Genomic DNA, 13,917 nt, shown 5'->3' on the forward strand with positions numbered 1-13,917 from the left:
GGAGAAGCGGGTGCATCCTCAGGTGCCTGCACAAAAAATATAACATGGAGGCATGTTCAAGACCAAAAATGTGTAAAATACCACGTTTCCTTTATAATGATGCAGTATCACCTCTAAGTTAGAACATTTCAATTGCACATGCTTACCTGACTCGATTCACCCTGAGTCTGCGTTCCTAGGGGAGCATCAAACATCTGCGACATCCTAAGCACCTGAAAGCTTGGGTCCTCATCTTCTGAGTCACCTTGGCAGTCGGACTCTTCACTGCCTTCGGATGACTGGATAGCTTTGCCCCTTGACAAGGCACGTGAACCAGTCCTGGAAGTGGTCCTTGAACGGCTTCTGGAACCGGAATGCCCAGGAGTTGTAGCGGTTGCGGCACCGTAGTGAATCGGTGTCCGTATGCTGGAAGTGGGGCCATGTGCACTTGAAGTTCGCGCACCAGAGGCCTCTGGACCAAACGCCTCGTCTGGCCGAGCCATGCAATTGAGCCTACCGGCCATCCGCCTGCAGCTCCAACGGACTCTCTGTATCAAAGAGCAATATGTGAGTCATTACCCATTCAACTATATTTGAGATAACCAGTTACATTCGGATTCAAGAAAAGATAGTAACCTCGACAAATGCCCTAAAGTGCCCCTCGGCATTGTCTCCTTCGTTTGCATGAGCCATTGCCACGCCAGCCTCGTTAGCGAGGCATCCAAGTTGTTGTGCCTATTTCAATTCAGTTAGTCAAAAAATAATTGAAAATGTGCAAATGTAAGGAAATGTCAAACAAAGAGCGTGATGTACCATGTAGTTCTGCAAAGGGCCCCGTTCGGGCTGAACTCCTCCTCGAGTGATATCATCGTACGCATCGATGATGTCATCATCATCTTCGGTGTCCGCGTGGTCTTCTATAGGTTCAGTGGATTGTGGTGGCTTGACTGAAACTCTAGCCACTGAATGAAGAAAGGTACTCCTTGTAATGGTTGTGCCTATGTGCCGGTCCACTTTCCGGATGCATCCTTTGCCTTTGTTCCCACTGTGCCAGTGGCTTTGCGTGTTTGACACGCCAATCATTCTCAGTGTACTGTTTCTTCCTGTCAATACTGACATAAGAGCGGTGTATTAGTGAAATAATATTGGTAAAGAGAAATGAATTTGAAGGCATAAAATGTACCTATGCAAAGATTGGGACGTCGAAATTCCCTCCGAAGGGAAGTCTTGCAATCTGCCGAACTGTTGTCTCTAGACACGGTGCGGCAAGTGCATCTCGACTACAAAGAAAAAATCAAAGGCACGCAAGTCCTCCACAGTTCGGCATCGCGTGTGCAAATATCACTCAGTTCCAACTCGTCCAGCTCGGCCCTACTGTACGGTGTCCAGAAGATCTACATACCACGTACGCATTAGAATTCATGTAGATAGAAGCATTTATTTACCGAACGGTATGAAGGTTATAACCTGATTTTGAGTGAGGCAGTCTAGGTCGTCCATGTAACGCATGTAGCGGCGTGCAGGATCCCCTCTTACAGCTCCCACGTTCTTCCAACAGTAAGCAACGGTGGGCCTGAAGTCCTCATCATGGTGTGGCCACGGCTGCAAAAGGAGGAAAATTATGGTTATCCAAAAATCATTTAATGTCCCGCCAATGAAAAGTGAGATTGCAACGCTAATTAATACCTCTAGTTCGCCTCGGTACGGCCGGCCTACTGGAAAGCGCTCCCAAATCCAGATTTGCAGGAGGTATGCACAACCTCCTAGGTTTGAATCATTAGCAATCCGCCGACATGCGTCACAAAGCTGCCAGTACATCCAAGCTAAAGTTGCCGACCCCCAACTATACTGAGCAATGTTCTCCCACTGCTGGCCCACAATTGGAAGTATCATCCATGAAATCGTGTTTCCCGAACCATCAGGAAACAGAAAACCTCCAAACAGGTGCCACAACCATACGCGAGCATACCGCTCTACAACCCCCTGCGGTGCTCCTTGAGGACAATGGTTAAAATTCTGCCTCAACCAAGCCAAGCTAACCCTTGAGGTCTTCCTGTCCTTGACCCCCTCAGGTGGTTCTGGAGGCCGAATCCCAATCAGTGCTTCTACCATATCTCTCCAGCCATCAATCTGTATAATGCCGGTCACTGCAATTCCCTCTAAAGGCAACCCAAAAATCATCGCCGCATCTTGCAAAGTGATGTTGACCTCCCCGCAAGGTAAATGAAAAGAATGTGTCTCCGGCCTCCAACGGTCCACAAAAATAGTTAGCAGAGGCGCATCCATCACTGGGAGGCCCGCACACACCACTCGAGCAAGAGGAAGCATCCCAGCCCGCCGAAGGTACGGCACATAACGCTCATCCCACCGAAGGGGGAGTGAGTACTGCGCGGAGGGGCGCCAACACCTAATATGGGAAGAAATGAGTCGTTACAGGTAGCTAAAAAATTAAATTGAACTATTGAGAAACAGTAACACTAACCTCGGCACGGTCAACTAGGACGTGTGCTCGGTGCTTGGAGTCATACAACGTCTCCAGTAGGGGGAACGTGGGGTGCGCCATCCTACAATGATGAATCAAAACTTCATGAGTATAAGACAAAAATAAAGACCAAGACAAACCCAAATAATAATGATAAGCAAAACACTGTATGTATATATTAATATTTGTGCTAAGCACAAACTACTGTACCTCTCTCCGTGTGATATGCCTAGTCCTCTTTCTAATGCTTGTTGTGGACGTTCTTTTTCGTTTAGATTTTTTTTTCTTCTTACACTTGCACTGAGAACAAAATCTATTGCACCTGGAGCAACGGTTCTGGCTCCTGTCCTCATCGAAATCACCGGTACCATAGTCCGCACTAGCCCGACCTTGCAACTCGTCCATGTCACCTTTGAGCCTTTTCTTCCGCCTCCTTCCTTTTTTAGGTTTCAATAGCGACGCATCCGGCACGTACTCTAGTCACTTGTACTCGGCCCATTGGGACGGATCGAGATAAGGCTGAAAACTGGACTCCCATATGTTGATTGTGTTAGACCGACCGTAGTACGGGCTCAAATAAGTGGGGCTTTTGAAACAAAGTCCTCGAGCTCTACATGCTGTTATTAGGTGCGAGCATGGAAGGTGTAACATCTATGCTGTCATGCAAGTGCACTCGTCAGATCTGAGGTCCACTTTGTAATGGCGTCCTCCATGACTCTCTCCTCCTATATTTGTACCACCTGCACCTCTAACACTATAAATCATTCTTTCACGGCCGTAAGGCGCTGCAAGTTGGTTCACCGATCTATCCTCAGCATCCTTCAGGTGTTTGTGACACCTCAGGTGTCAATACTTTTAAATCCAATCAATACACCTTAGTTAAAGTTAAAAGAAAATTTGGGAAAATAATTCAAGAGAAGGGTTCAAATAAAAGATCAGTTATTGCATAAGAAATGAAAGGAGAAAGAAAAAGGGTGAAAAGCTATTCAAAAGTTAATTCAAAAATATGCAAAAAAATTTAGTTGGCTCATGGGAGGTGTTTCAATTGACATGTGCTCAATTGAACTTCAGCCAAAATCAATTCAAAAACTGAATAAAACTAAAGTCCTTTTGTGCAAATATGCAAATGTACCAATAGTTCAAAATGTGAGTTTCAAATGAAAATTTGCATAACACAAAAGTTGTAGATCTTGAAAAGTTATGCAAAAGTGGTATTCAACACTTTTCCATTTGAGCTCTCCAATTAGGAGATAATTTTAGTTTACCGAGAGGTCCCTGGAAATTTCAGAAATCGCAAAAGAGCCCCCATCTCCATCTCTCTCTCCCGGCTGGCTCTGTTTCGCCCGCCGCCCGCCGTACGCCGCCGGTGGACTTCGTCCACCGCGCGCCCGCGGCCAAATGGACCCAGGGAGTCTCTCAGCGCCACCTGGCCCGCCCCTTGGCATCTCCTCACGCGCACACGCGTCCCAGGCCGCTCGCCGTGCCGCCACGACACCCTCCGCCATGCGCCGCGCCGCTGCCGCTCCGCCCGCTCGCCGTCTGCGCCCCTGACCCAAATCGACCTCCCCCAGTCGCTGCACCCCTCGCCCAGGAGCTCTATGGCCTATAAAGACCCCCAGAGCTCCACCGTCGCGCCCCTTCTCCCCCTTCTTCCTCCTCCCGCCGCTCCGCCATGGCCGCCGAGATCCAGCTCGCGCGGGCCGGCTAGCCCAGCCCCACATTGCCCCCTCCGACCACCGCAGAAGCTTCTCCACCTCCTAGTTACACTCCACGCGTGCGGAATCGAACCCAAACCCCCTCCCGACGCCGTTCCCCTCTTGCGCCGCCGCCGGCGAGCTCGGGCTCACCGCGGACCGGCCAGCTCCGAAGGAGACCAAGCCCGACAGCTACCCCAGAAGCATCCACGAGCTCACGCGGTGCTCGTGCGCACCTTGTTCCCCTACCCCGAGCCCTCCTTCGCCTCCAGCGCCGGCGAACCGAACAACCGACCCGCCATCAACGCCGACGAGCTCAAACCCGTGCACCAAACCCTCGAACGTCGACCAGGGTAGGTGTTCCTCGATCCTTTCCCTCCTACGCGCCTCCCCGTGGCAGCCCCGGTAAGCCCTGCACCGCAGAACACCACCGGCAAGATGCCACGGCGGAGAAGGCCGGCGAAGGACCCGGTTGTAATTTGTTTTTTTCGTTTAAGGGTGTTTCTGCAAGTAATCCAGTGTATACCAGTGAACTTCTAAAATGCGAAACAAATCACAGAAAAATACGAAAAATGCAAACTCAACTGATCTGGAATCTTTGTAACAAAATCTACAAATTTTGTAACATTAACATTTACAGAAACTCAACCGAATTTAATCTAGGGAAAAGATTAAGAAAACCACCTTATGCATGTTCATGAAGTTCTGCTCATCAAATGACCTTGATTTTTGGATATGTTATCACTAATGGGATGCTAAGATCACAGTAAAAAGATGACACCAAACCAAAATAGTTATCATGTTAGAACAATCAAGATTCTCTAATCTGTTGTTAGCTTTCTCGATTTAATTCTGGAAAATATGCACATGAACTTACTCTGGAATGTTTACTGCGTGCATGTAAAACTAAAACACTGTTAATTCCTAAATTTCAGATTTATTAGACTTCATTTGCTATATATCATGATTTATGCTTGTTTAATCAACTTAATTCCTCATATATAGTTCTTATGCTCAGAAAAATCTATATTTATTTCTGGAGTCTCTTTTTAGCTCTGTGTTCCTGTCTAAAAATTTTGAGCTGCAGTTACTGAGTTTGGCTTTGTCGAATGATCATGCTTAGCATCTTAGGGCTAGGTTTACTATTTTTGTTTTGAGTAATCTACAATGTTTCTGGTCATAATTTTTGGGCATGATCTTGTTCAGAGTATGTTCTACCTTTAATAAAAAGTTCAAATGCAATACTGGTCAAATGCATCTTGAGAAATTTATGCAAACTCATGCTAAGTTAACTGAATAACTAATTTATCATAGTGAGTTAAATCTTGAAAAATTTTCTGGAGTATGTCTAACTCATTACTAGTCTCTGGTAAAAATTTGAGAACCAAATCCTTAGTAAAACTTTCTGTAGAATTAATCTTTGTTAATGGATTGCTGTTTTTATTCTTTTTATCACCTCTGCTGTATAAGTGTATAAAATCTGGAAAAATTTCAGTACTGAGTTTATGCTTTGAAGTTGCTTGTATAAAATTTGTAGCACCAGAACCCATGTTGAACATTCTGTACAAAAAGATGAAGCAACTAGAGTAATCCATTTGCATGAATAGTTATAGATTTTGCTCTATGGTAGATGCTGAAATTTATACCATGAATGTTCAAGTTTGGATCTGAGTTACTTTAGTGTTTCATCACTAGCTCTTTAGTAGTTGTGTTGTTAAGAAAGAATGAAAGCATGCTATGTGTTGAAATTAAAAATGAAAACCCAAAACCCCACCCATTCATGAATAAACGTAGTTATGTTTACTACTCTATAAACATTTGCCCATGCATTGAAATGTGAAATCGTCACTAAATTAACTTTCATTGAACTACAACTTTTGTCGATCTTTCCATTGGCCATGCGGCTGCTCACGTCGAGCACGGCCACCAGGTCCAGCCCCTCCCTCACGGCGGTGGACTTGGTTGCTTTGATCTCCACCTCCACTGTCACGGTGTCCTCCTCAAGCGACGCATCCTCCTTGAAGTACTTGGACTGCTCGATGGTCACCAGGTTCTTGGTACTGTTCCCTGTCATTGTATAGATGTGTGAAAATAATTATAAATTAAATAATGTACACTGATCGATCAATCAAACAAAATCGCCTCACGCACAACACACAGGTATAGTAGTACCTGAATTTGAAGTGGGAGGCTTGTCATCGTCGTCGATTTTTCCACTAAGGATGCCATCCAGCAGCAGCGACAAGGGCGATGCCGGGTCCCGCTTGTCCGGAATAGGGACGGAGTTGAACGACCCGCCTGGAGAATTTGCCGCCATGGTGCAGAGACCCTGATAATAGCACAATACTCTTCTTGTTATATATGTACTTATTAGCTAGGTTCTCAAATGATTAAAGCGTGTTTTATATATATATAGTTATGGTATAATGTACCTGGGTGCATTCTGTATAGAGAATGCACCCATCCTCTTAGTTGCAACTACTGTGACTGTTCTAGTTGCAACTGGATTGTGTCCAATTGTAACAGTTCGCGTCTAGTTGCAACCGGGTCAGTCCGAGTTGCAACCAAATCTGTCCGAGTTGCAACCGGTTTGTGTCCAGTTGCAATTAGTTCCGTCTAATTGCAGTTGGTCTATTCTTCCTGTTGCAATTGATGTAGTCTCTCAGTTACAATTGCAGGGTATAAGTGTATTTGGTACATAGAATGCACCTTGTTGCAACGTTCACTAACTAGACTTGCAACTAGGTTGTAACTAGTTGAAACCAGTTGCAATTGTGCAAAAACAAGGTTCTAAGTGGTCGCAACTAGTGCTAACTACGCTGCAGCCAAGTTGCAATTGTAATGTAGCTATGATAGCAACTCAAAGTATCGTGATGTTGCAATTACATACTTAAAAAAAAGTTTATCAAATATAGTCTTCATGGATCTCGGTTTGTTAAGCACATTTTTTCCAACGACCTGATGCAAATAGATCTGAAATCGGAGCTACGGTATAAGAGATATTGTATTTTTTTATCCAAATCAATAAAATATTCTCTGCATGCCGCTTCCTGGTGGGTGGCGGGATTGAGCTGTGGTTGGTTGGCGAGTCCGGCAGAGGGTCTGTGCATTTGTTATAACAACAAGGGTATGTGCATTTGTTATATATATATATATATATATATATATATATATATATATATATATATATATATATATATATATATATAAATTACCTGGTTATATGCATCCGAGCCGAGAGTAAAGGTGTGGACGGGCACTGTGGAGACGTAGTCCTCGGCCTTATCGAAGAAATCACCCTTGTTGTTGGGCGACCCATCGGAGAAGAGCAGGATGATGCCGTTCGGGTTGTCGGATGAGAGGCCGATAAGCCTATGCGCCTCCGGGAGGCCGGACGCCATGTTCTTGGTGCAGCCGACCGTGGACTCGGGCAAGATGTTCTTGACGCCAACCACTCTCTTCTCCGTCGTGTACCTGTTGGAGGCCGTCCAGACGTAGAGGTAGCTGAGGCAGCTGCCGGGGAAGTTTGCGAGCTTCTCTTGTACCAGCCAGTAAACCTGATTAACCCTGTTCCAGTCAGGGGTCGAGGTGGTGCAATCAAATGCGTACACAACATAATAGATAGATCGCCATGTTCTCTTGTACCACGTCCAATGCCCCCTTCTTCTTCCCTGCACGCCGTCACAAAATAGATAGATCGAGGAGGCATCAATGCTTGCATTAATTTTATGTGCTTGTGCGCGTGACGAGGGAGGATAGATATGATGTGAAGTACCTGCATTATCCGCTGGAGCTGCCATCGCTACGAGGTGAGAAGGGAGGAGACGACAGCTGGGGAAGCCTGGGAGAAGAAAGAAGAGGGAGATAGCAGGACCAAATAGCTAGCTAGCTAGATCTTGCTGCCTGCCCATCACAAAGAAGAGGGGTCACCCCTATATATACACAAACGTCACAAGCAATAGATAGCCTGCTGCCCTGGATCCACAGACCCCACTAGGTAATTAATAATAATGAAAGCTCTCTCTCTCTCACACACACATCACACACTGCACCTACCTCACATGTCGCATGTGACGGGATTGGAATCTCATCACTAGAACAATTCGTTAATCAAGGCTTTGAAAAGAAAGGACCAAGATGCTGCTAATACTCTGACTCGATGAGACTTAGGCAACAAACATCATCGTCGCATCGATCAAGGGAAAGACAAAGGCTGCATGCAATGCAACCAATTGCGAGAATTTTTCGAACTGAGTAAACCCCCATTTCCATTACAAAACGGAAATACCATACGTTCATACAGTGATAGTCGAAGAGAAAACAGGGGGAGGTACCGAAACAAGTTTCAGGGATGACCCAACAGGCCAACATTCAGCCTGCTGAGAAATCAGAAGCAGATAGCAATAATATGACACTACTACAAAAAATATTTTTAGAGACGGGTTAAAACACATTTTTAGAAGCGGGTAGCACACCCGGCCCGTTACTATAGTTTTCGCAGCTAAAAATGCCTTTCTTCAAGGGCGGGTACCGTAATGTCCTTGAAAACTCATTTTCAGGGGCAGACAACCCCCTCACATGCCCTTGGAAATATATTTGTAGGGTCTGGTCAACCCCCAGCCGTCCCTAAAAATCTATTTGTGGTCACCGCATAAAAATCCTTTATTTAGGGTTTGAGAAGAAATGCCTCAGGCGATCGGAAACTGGGAGGTACCACATAATCATGGCAGGAATTCTGCTCTGCTTCTCATAAATATCAAAAGTACTGTCGTCTGGCTCAATAGAGGCACCACTATTCTTCGCCACGTTCCTTTTATTCACATCGGTTGGATCTTGATTGGCATCACTACAGTAACCAATATTTTTTTACCGACTTGTAGAACATACATGGCATTTTTTCAAGTCTTTGAATGTATCCCAACGATACAAAATACAATGATTTGGATATGCACGAATTCTTTCCATACCCATCGTGAACGAGCTCACAAGCTTCTTTGCTCGGTATGTGTTGGATGATACTTTATTTGGCTTTGAAAGCAACCAAGGCAAGATACGCAGCAATAGATCGTTGAAACTACCATCCGACCAACCATGCTTAGCCTTTAGAGTCAAGAGCTCAAGTATGAAACAAAGCACAGTCCAGTGTTTCAGGCATCCTTTCGATTGCTCACACATATTTTTCTCTGCTGATTTTCTCAACGTCTCGAAGTAAGTTTGCTAACCCCCTAGCACTAGCAACCAACACCTCCACTTTGGTGTGGCTCAAGATGCCGGTGGTTAACCATTATCTGTATCCAAATCCATACCCATATTATTTGGGGAGGGTATGGATTATCCATATATATATACATATATATACATATATATGTATATATATATGGATATGGGTAGGGTATTAGAGGGTAATTATCCACTTAACTATATACCCGTTTAGAACACTAAATCACCAAGAACAGGTGCTAGGAGGTGACCTCTCGCTCGCGCGCCGCATGAAGGCCGGGGGCCACCTTCTCAGTTCTCATGCTTGCGCTGGTGACCCGCCATAATGCCGCTGCATGCTCGCTCATTTTGTTCTTGATTCTCGTGGAGGCAAAATCTCCGCTGTTCATTTGATTCTCGATTCTTCTGGAGGCAAAATCTAATATGTTTATCTATTGGTTATCCATACCCATCGGGTATTACCCTCGTTATTTGGGGATGGAAAATTTGGATGCGGATGATTACTGGGTATGGGTACGGGTGACCCGTTTGCTGCCCAACGGCATCGTGAGGTGTGGCGCAACAACTGGCTGAGAAAATTACCATCATCAAGTTCATCCACTGCCCCAAACCGGAATTACCTTGGCGGCTGAAATAGAGCCGCCAAGGAATATAATATTTTCTTGGCGGTCTTACTAAACAGCCAAGAAAAATATATACCTTGGCGGTTCGACAAAACTGTAATGAAAACATGCATTTTTCTTGGCAGTTCAGTTAAACCACCAAGTAAACATGCAATTTTCTTGGCTGTTGGATTAAACCGCCAAGTAAATGTGCCATTTCCTTGGCTGTTTGACTAAACTGCCAAGTAATATGCAATTTTCTTGGCTATTTGACTAAATTGCCAAGTAATATGCAATTTTCTTGGCGGTTAGGTGGCCAAGGTAGTGGTTGTTAATACTCGTTTTCACTTATTAAAATATACAATACACGCTTGTTATGTACTTTTCACTTAGAAGATATAGCGTATGCTTGTTAAGTACCTATTTTGACTCAACATATATGATATACTTGCTTTCAATTAAATATATATGACATAGTCTTCATGTTTTGTTGAGTTCATCACTAACACACATATGGCCCTTGTTATGTTTATTTAAACTCGTATCGTATAAATTGTTTGAGTTGACTTTTGGACTCATAACACTTAAACTTGTTAAGTTCACTCAAACATATACAATATCCAAACTTGTTCACTTAATCAAGTATGAAACTCAAGTATTTGTATACTTTACAATCTAGTTTTATTTCTTATTTTTAATAATATTCAAATTTAAACAAAAGACTATCTCTTGCTTGATGTTTGGTGTTTGTTTGAGATGGCATCTTCATAGCCACTTTTTTGCTCACCATAAGATGAATAAAAGTTATTTTTTATCTGAAAGTGAAGTATAATCTTTTATTACACATGTTTGATTATATGTACAAACAATTAGTTACCATGTTTATAGCCCGCTTCAAATCTGCCAAGAAAAACTATTAACTTGGCGGCTGGAACATACCGCCAAGAATGAGATTTTTTGACTGCCGGCTGCCAAGAAAATCGAGTTTCCTTGGCTCTCTGTTCTTGGCGCATATTGCTTGGCGGTTGGCCGCCAAGAACTATTTCCTTGGCGGTTTTAGTATATTCCTTGGTGGTTTTTGGCCGCCAAGGCAATTTCAGATTCTGGTAGTGATCGCCACTACAATCACCATTCATGGGACAGTCGACATCATCATCTCGGAATCCACCAGCCCCATCATCATCAGCAACCCCATCATCATTGCAGATACCATCATCATCTCCACAACCATCAAAATATGAATGATATTGAACTGATCTGACAAATCATAAGAACTTTTTCCAAAAAAATTATTACACACGGTGAAGGATAGTATTAGGATTTCTTGTGTGGATGACCGTTACATTTCTTTTCTCCATTTTATTTAAAGGTTTCGTAGGTTTACCTGTGTTTTGTGCCCTCTTTCTTTCTTAAGAAAAACACCAAGAGGAGTGCTCAAGAAATAGAGTATTATAAATCAATGTTTTACTAACAAAATGATCTGCACAAGAAAAAAGACAGATTAGTAAAGTGACCATCCCTTGTGAACCTAAGGATTATGGAGGATTTGGGATATAAGATTTAGATACACAAAATAAATGTCTGACTTTTCAAACATTGTAGTGAGGATGGTGGTATATATATGGCAAAAAAATCTCAGAATAAAACATTAGTTCAGGTCACCAAGAAAGATGGGGATTCTCATGTTTGAATTAACCTCCTCACTCTTCTCCTCAAAAAAGAATCAGCCTCACCCTCACGCCATGGGTGGGAAAGGCCAGTTCATTAGATTAGGACATTTTAAGCTAAAGGATGGGACACAAACTAGCTAGAAGAATTGGAATGTTGACAAGACCTTCAGTTTCTATATTTGTGTAGAAACTGTCCAAAACCTTTCTTTTGATTTCCGCTATGCAAATATGGCAGGCTTTATATACCTATTATTTGTGGTTTTGCCCTTCCAGTTTTTGATTGCAGATTGGTTTATAAGTTACTGTTAGTGTCATAAACAGTTCTCGTGGGCGTGTGTAGCATTTAGCTACTACATGTAATCATTGTGTGCACTGATTCCACCACTTTGAGGTTTCAATGAAGCTGGAGCTGTTTCTTTCCATTATCTAAAAAAATTATCATGCATGACAGATCGATTTGAGGCTCTCATTCACCCCCCTCTGGTCGCCTGTTCGGTCATTCAGTTTGTCATTTGATGCGATCTACTTAATCAGATTGCTTTTATATATGATCTAATCAGTGATTTACAGGTTGTTCACATGGATGAGTCAACTGAGCTTACTACGAGTCTCGATGATGTATAATTGTCCGATCAAAGTCCTGTTCTATGGATCGGCCTTGTCAGGATATATTATTGTTATACACAGCTTAATGGTCGGCATGTCTCTACTCAAGATGCCCATGCAAGTGACTTGAAATTTATACGAAAAACATGCATGTGACATGAAAGTTATAAGAAAGACCGACTAATGAGTATGATGCCTATCAAGTATTGTTTTTCATCTCTCCTTTTTTTATATGTAGATGCTCATCAAGTCCTATTTTTCATATCTCCTTTTTTTATGTAGATGACTATCAAGTCCTATTTTTCATATCTCCTTTTTTTATGTAGGGTCTTAAACAAACTGTTTGTATGGTTATGCCATCTAGTCATTTTGGATTAGTTTATTTTGTACTTTGTGATGCCATCTAATCACCAAGTGACAGGCATGTACATTTTCACATGGGTACGCGCCGTGTGGTGAGTATAATAAGCATTGTATTGCAGGTGTGCATTGTCGATGTCGTCATGGGTTTGATGCTTTCTATAACTTAGGACTATGGTTGGATCATTATTGCAAGCTGGCTTTGTTTTCTATCTTTGTGGTCAACTGACAACAAAGATAGAAAACAAAGCCTTGCAATGATCCAACTCTATTATTGCATTAGATCCACTGTTAAAAAACAAGCCAAAGGTCCACCCCAAAAGTACTGGTATGTAGCATAGGTACTAGTTCATCTACATACCGGTACCTTTGGGATGGATGGAATTTATGGATGAGCTTGAGGTACCGGTTGGTAATACCAACCGGTACCAAAGGCTCTCCATAGGTACCGGGTGGTAACTTTTACATTAGTACCGGGTAGTACCACCAACCGGTGCCTATGGATGAGCCTTAGGTAACGGTACCTTAGGCTCATCCATAGGTTACTTCAAAAGAAAAATATCTCTCTTCCCCATTAGAAGTGATGTGTAGGTGAGATGATAAGAAAGGTATATGTGAGGCAAGAGATCCTAGGTTGGAATCCCGACCAACGATTTTTGACAAAAATACTACCAAAGAGAGCCTTAGGCACCGATTTTTTTACCCGGTACTGATAACAATGGCCAAAGGTCCCAGTTTCGGGGTACCGGTTTTTGAACTGGTACCTTAGGCCCTCTACAACCGGTGCGCCTCTTTTCTAGTAGTGGAAGCATCAAACCCTACATTACTCCATCAGGCCATGCACTTGCAATGCCCGCGTATTGTAAACTCAAATGCCACACACCCATATAAAAATTTAAAAAATGATCAGAATCCAAGCTAGCCAAAGTAAAGACGCACATGCATGATCTATCACAGTCCACCAGAGAAGATGGGCGCCCATTATATTGCTGCAATCAACGAATCTAGCTGTCCCGAGACCAGCGTCACATGCACTCTGCAAGTTTAAGTATCTACAAATTTCTTAGGACAATGCTGAGACAGACCATGCTTGCATGGATTTCCTGCTATATTTATAAACAAGTTTTATCTAGACGGATGGATCAATCAACTCTGATAGATCGATCAATAATGCTAGCTTGCCTACGAATCACATGCATGCTGCAAGTTAATAATGTATAAGCTAAGACTGCAAGAGTGTGAACGTGCAATGTCAGCATCGAGCAGTATCCATGGCCTGGGCGGGGCGCGGAGCAGGGGCGGCC

At 43.4% G+C, this 13,917-nt stretch overlaps 1 long non-coding RNA gene across 1 annotated transcript; it reads right to left on the reverse strand.

The window, feature by feature from the left end:
* Window positions 1-1,279: 1,279 nt before the first annotated feature.
* Window positions 1,280-2,076, reverse strand: LOC120701586. The gene is made up of 3 exons (XR_005686168.1): window positions 1,666-2,076; window positions 1,447-1,581; window positions 1,280-1,373 (listed from the first exon to the last, which is right to left on the reverse strand). It is a non-coding gene; the product is annotated as an uncharacterized LOC120701586 (long non-coding RNA).
* Window positions 2,077-13,917: the final 11,841 nt, after the last annotated feature.

The sequence above is a fragment of the Panicum virgatum genome, chromosome 3K (genome assembly GCF_016808335.1).
Source record: "Panicum virgatum strain AP13 chromosome 3K, P.virgatum_v5, whole genome shotgun sequence".
In the NCBI taxonomy this organism is placed as follows: Eukaryota; Viridiplantae; Streptophyta; class Magnoliopsida; order Poales; family Poaceae; genus Panicum; species Panicum virgatum.